Here is a 6,539-nt window from a genome sequence, read left to right as displayed (position 1 = left end):
ATTAATCTTTTCTTAACATATTTTCTCATTGTTTTCCTACTAAAACCCATTTCAAATGAAATTGAAGATATTTTTCAATTTTGGGTCATATTCTTATTTACAACAGACATCAACATAACTTTTCTTGCCATGGACTTATCTTTAGTTCAAGAGTATTTGCTTATGTTTCTCAAACCTTGTTTAACATTTTCAATCAGATCAGTTTGGATGCTAGAAAATCTTCTCTTCTTTGATGTTTTGTCTCCAATTAACAATTTCAATGTCTCTTGCAACTTCTTTTATGTAAGAAAAAGTGAAAGTAACTGAGCTTGTTCAAGTGTTTTAGTGTTATCAAATTGAGTCATAATTTCTTTTATCTTCTTATTCATTGACCTTTTCTTAGACAAACTTAATGGTTTAACAATACCTATAAGTCTTCTCAATTTATCCACGTCCATTTTAAGTAAATGATCTAAGTTTTTTGGAGAAATAACATTCTTTATAGATTGGGCAATATTTAGGAGTTCATCCATACCAATTCTTGCACTTGATCCTGACCCTTCTTTGACTTCTCTTACTAGAATTTCTATAGGGAGTGATCTTGAGCCTTCTCCAACATCCATTGTTTGAGATTCTTCAGGGAAAGATTTTGACCCTTCTCTGACTTCTGTTATTTAAACCTCTATAGGGAGTGATATCGACCCTTCTTCAACATTCATTGTTTGAGATTCCATAGGGAGTGTTCCTAACCTCTCTTCCATATGCACTTATTCTACTTCTATTGAGCCTTCTTCAACATTTCTTTCACCTTATTTAATTTGATGATAACGTGTAGAAGTCTTTTGAAGATTTCTTTGTTCTGCTTCATCAGATTTGCTTCTTGCATATTTGCTTTGTCTTCCTTTCTTGTTTCCCATTATAAAATAAAAAAAAATAAAAAATTTAGCCCTTTCCTCAAGATAAATTTTGCACAATAATCATAGAAAAATTTTGTTGTATGGATTTGCTTGTCGTTGTCACTACTTTTAAATTGCTTGTCAAAAGCTAATGTCAAGTTTTTTATTTTTTTACATGTTCGTGTGAACATAATATAATAGATATATTCACAAAAACATATCTTGTTAAATTTTCAGTGGCTGGGAAATTATAACCCATATGTTCAGGGTGAACATGTGTTTGCAGTGAACATATAACGCCCAAAACTAAGAAAATTTTGCTCCCTTTTTCTTAAATTTTTTTTTTTGGCTCTTTTGACACCTTTAATTGTAGAAGGATGATCTCCTACTATAAAATAAAAAATGTCAAAATGTGTTGCTTGGAGCAAGCTTTCCAATGACTATAACTATAATACATATTTTAATCATTAAGACTTTCAAATATGAGTTTAACTCATCATAGGTTCATTACCGATTAAACATCAACCGACTTCGACACTTTGGGAAAATTAGTAAATTAGGTCAATTTTTTTTTGAAAAATATGTAGGAAATACTTTATTGAGATAGCTTTCTATTCAAAAAATATATGTAGGTTTATGATAAATTGACTTCAAATTATCTATGTCAAACCGAACGTATGTTTGAATTACGATTGGTGTCAATTCAAAACTTCATAAACCATACAATATTCAACCAAAATGAATCAAACCAAATGCATCCTATGGATATTGATGTTACAAATCTAACGCCAAAAGAATTACTTCATTATCATTTCTATAAAAAAAGTTATGTATGTTAAACGGATTGTCACTCTTTAAAAATTATGAATTTTATTATGTACCACTTTTTGGAAGAGATGAAATAATTGATATAAATAATTATTTTTTAAGATTAAAAAATATGGTTACAAAGTAGGAATAGAGTACTAAAAATCACTAGTTTATGTCATCTTGAAATTATTTATAATTTTAGAGATATAGTCACTCGAACGTTAGGTTTGTTGTAAAAATATTGATTTCAGTGTCAAAATTGGCCAAAAAGTAGAACCCATTATTGTGGGATCAACCCATTTTTCCTAGATAACATTGTTTGCACACTACATTATTAGGTTTCTTCAACTTAGGCAAACCTCTAACTTTCTTTATGTTACTGATACTAACCAAGTTATCAAAATTAACATGACATAATCTCTTGTGTCAAAGCCATACATCATCAAATTTTGCAACAAAACAAGTCGCATCCTCTATATCAAGATAGAATAGATTACTTCTAGTTTGATCACCCTTTCCAATCAGTTTCCCATTTGTGCCATATATCTAGACATTTTTGTTTCCAAATTCAACCTTACATCTCAAATTATTCAATTGTGAAACACTCAACAAATTATAATTTAGTCCTTTCACATAGTAAGCATTGTCACATGAAATATTGTCTATGAGTTTGATAGAATATTTTCCTTTTATCAAACATGGTGCATCATTACCAAATCTTACACTATTTCTATCATAACAATTCAAGGTAATGAACTTACTTCTATCTCAAGTCATGTGATGTGAGAATCCACTATCAATGATCCATATTTCATTTTTGTTCACACAAGTCATAAGTGTGGTTGCCTCATCTTCATCAGATTTGTCCTTCATTGCAACATATACCACTTCATCATCATGTTCATTAGAATTATCCCTAGTTTCTTTTTCAACAATGTAGCATGACTTCTTGCCTAAGTTGTCTTTGTAATCTATGTTTTTATCTTCTCTTCTATTTTTTTACTTGTTGCCCCCTCTATAGTTCTTCTTCTGTGTACACCTTGTAGCAATACGACCAACCTCATTGCAATTGAAACAAATGATGGGTAACTTACCTTTTAACTTTCCTTTTCCTCTATGAAATCTTCTTGCCAGTAGTGCTTCCAATTGTTCAACATCTTCTTCATCTATATCACTATCACTAGATACATATTTTATCTTTCTCTTCTTCTTCTTCTACTTCACCTCATCAGAGTCCTTCAATAAAAACTTGGCTTTGAATGTAGATTCAAGGCTCTTAGGCTTGTAATTCTCAAAGTTAGATAGCTTAAAATAAATGAGTCTACCTACCAAACCTTCAAGGGTTAGATCATTTCTTGGAATACATCTTAACTCTTGAATTGCAAAAACCCTAATAACATAAATAGGCAGTAATGTTCTCAAGAATTTACTTAACATAGTACCATCATCTATATGACCAATAGCTACTCTTATTGCACAAACAAGTTCTTTTATCCTAGCAACATATTGAGCAATATTTTCATCTTCTTCCATTTTCATATCATCAAACTTACCTCTAAGGCTCTTAGATTTGGCTCTTTGAACATTTTTGTCTCCTCCATAGATGGTGTGTAGGGTATCCCATATTTTATTTGTAGTGTCATATCCTTTGTTATTATAAAATTTGGCATAGCTTAGGGCTGAGGAGATCTCCAACATCACCTAATTGTGCCCTTTTTTCTTCTTCATATCTTTCGCAGTTAGGGCTCCAATTGGATCAACATGTTCCACTATAATGGTATATTGTACATGATCTCCAAGTCCTCCAAGGTGTAGCTTCATCAAATTTTTCTATTTAGAAATGTTATCTCTATTGAGCTTGGGTACTTCTCTTTTTGACATCTCAATCTTTGTGCTTCTAGTACCTTGAAACTAGTCCTCTTAAGCAAATGGCTTTGACACCAATTGTTAGAATACTTTTAGAATAACTAAGAAAGGGGGTTTGAATCAGTTATCCAAGGTCCAAATGTATAAATAAAATTTTTCACAATTAGTGAACCCATAAAACATTCATACCCATGCATGCATCCATTATGTAATAACTAAGGAAACACAACACATTCATCAACACACTTGACACAAGGATTTATGTGGAAACTCAATTTGTAAAAACCTCCAATAACATGCTACTCCTTTTCACTCTTCTGAAGTGATGCCCTATAAAATTTCAACCCTATTAAAGGTTACAATACACATTGTTAAATGTGACCCAATTAAGGGATTTCAATCACTTGTTAAAAGTGAGCCTTGTTAGAGGACTTTAGGTCATTCACACGAAATGCCACCCAATTAAAGGATTTTCAAAAAAATGTTAGGTCAACCTTAATCCAAAGGATTTACCCTAGACTGGCACAATTTTTAGAGAGTAACAATAGAGATTTGATCTGATACAACTTACAACTTTTCTTGCAGATTATAAATCTCTATTTAGTGCTCAATTCTGCTTGGCCTTTATACTTTGTAGCTCCAACAGCTTGTTCATCCTGCAATAATTCATCTCCTTAAGCCTTCTTTCTTAACATGCCATTGTAGACTCTTCTTGGGTCACTTGATTAAGCAAAACCTTTAATTCCTTCTCCCCCTTAGGTTCTTGCACATGACAACAAAAAATTTTGCTTCATGACTAGACATTGCTATAAATAGGAAATTAGGATATTTTTCCGCTCATTTTCCATCATCCAAATTAGGGTTTTGGATGGAATAGGTAGGATATAATGTATCTACCCCATATCTTGTCTTTTCCAGAAACTTCTCCTAAAATCCATTTGAATTTTCCTAAAAATGGTTTACATCATATTTTGTGCCACTAGCTCATCAACCTCATCTTCCTCCTAGTTCACAAGTTTCAAGAAAATAACCTTGTCAACTTAAATTTGGTGAATCTTTGATCTTCAACATAATGCAACAACTCTACATTATCAATCTTCTGATGCTTGACACATACTGTGTTGCTTGACATCAACTAAAGTTTATTGATGCTTGGCATCAACTAAACTTTACTCAGCATCAACTATTTTTCTCGAAATCCACTAGAGTTTTCTTTCACTGGGCTCCAACTAACTTTTTGCTTGGCTTGCACTAACTTTACTCAGCATCTACTATCCACTCTATCAATCTTAGAAAATTAAACGTTTTTTAACTTGTCTTTCTAAACTTTCTAAGTGTAGCCAGTATTTTTTGACCTTAAGTAGATCATCAATACATCATGTCATCATTGTCTTAACTGATCCTTGTACTTCATTACATATTCATAACTCAACCTTTCCTCTAGGTGCTATTGTTACCCCTTATTGATCAAATCCTCTTTGTCAATAAACTAAGTGATAATACTTGAATCTTATAAGTAGTTGTCTTACTAGTAAATAGAAGGTTTCACATCAATGACAAAACAATGATTGAAACACAGTCTTCTTTGAAATCCTCTTAAAAATCTCTCTTGTCAATGATCTTTTGAATCATATCTCAACACTTATATTACCTTTCCAGTAGGAATTTTGTCTAGATTTATGCATAAAGCATGTGAAGAACATTGGTTTGTAGCATAACAAGTTTTAAAATATCTAAAAGGAACTCAAACTCTTGGCATAAAATATTCAAAAGTTTTAGACTTCCATCTTACTAGCTATTCTAACTCATATTTTGATGGTGACAAAGAGAATGGGTTATCTACTTCTAGTTATTTGATGTCCCTAGGATCAACTACTATTACTTGGAGATCAAAAAAACAAATAATTCCTATTGACTCTACAACTAAATAAGCATATGTAGTAGTAGCTCAAGCTAAAAAAGAAATTGTGTGGCTCAAAAATATTCTTGATGATTTGTAGGAGAAACATATAGTTTCAACAACTTTATTTTTTGATAATAATTATTTAATACAATTGGCCAAGAATCCTAAATTTCATGGTCGAACCAAGCATATCAATATAGAATATCACTTGATTTGACATCATGTTGAAGCCAAAACTATATAGCTGAAACACTATTCCATGGAAGAAAAAATTGCTAATATTTTTACTAAAGCACGGGGACATGTTAAATTTGAACAATTCAGAATGCTATTTGGTATGACAAATATCCCTTTAGATTAAGGGGAGAAAGCTAACCAATCCTTTGGGATATCTTTATTTTATTTATTTTTTACAAATTTATTTTCCAATAGTTTACTTATGCAATGATTTATATAGTTGTACACAACTACTTGAATAATTTTTAGGTTGTATATATTCCCTTGTTATAATAATTTTTTTGGTGTGTGCATTTCATTTTTACATTCTTTCGGTCTGTTACATTATGTACCAAACATCAAAGTGATTTCAATGTTCTTTGTGAATTCATGATAAAAAAAGAGAACAAATTCTTATATTTTCTCATTTTGGCCGAACCTTAAGAGTTTTCAATGCCATGAATCAAAGTTAGTCTGGGTTCTTCAGCTCTCTGAATAGGGTTTTTTGATGTGGGATTCCAATATGGTCTTGTTGTGAGTAAAAGAATGATTATCCTCAAGAAGGTTTTGTTATCTCACAAATTATGTAGGTTTCATTGTTCTACATTCTTTAATGATAATTTTCTATAAGGAAGACTAAATGGTTTATTTGTAAAAGGTAAATGAGAACAATTCTAAGATGTATTTGAGATTTAGTTGGCTATTAGAATGATTTGATTTTTTTAGTTTGAAGAATGCTATTTCAAAATAAATAATTCTATTTATTGCTTGAAAATGACTGAAATGATACCTATCAATAAAGAAAATGATTTAAATTTTAAAATATTATATAATATTTATGATTGTATTTGGGTCATTTTACAGTAATC

This window comes from Cupressus sempervirens, chromosome 11, assembly GCF_028749045.1.
Source record: "Cupressus sempervirens isolate cs-2001-9-10 chromosome 11, ASM2874904v1, whole genome shotgun sequence".
Taxonomy (NCBI): Eukaryota; Viridiplantae; Streptophyta; class Pinopsida; order Cupressales; family Cupressaceae; genus Cupressus; species Cupressus sempervirens.
Note: the sequence above shows the minus strand (reverse complement) of the source record.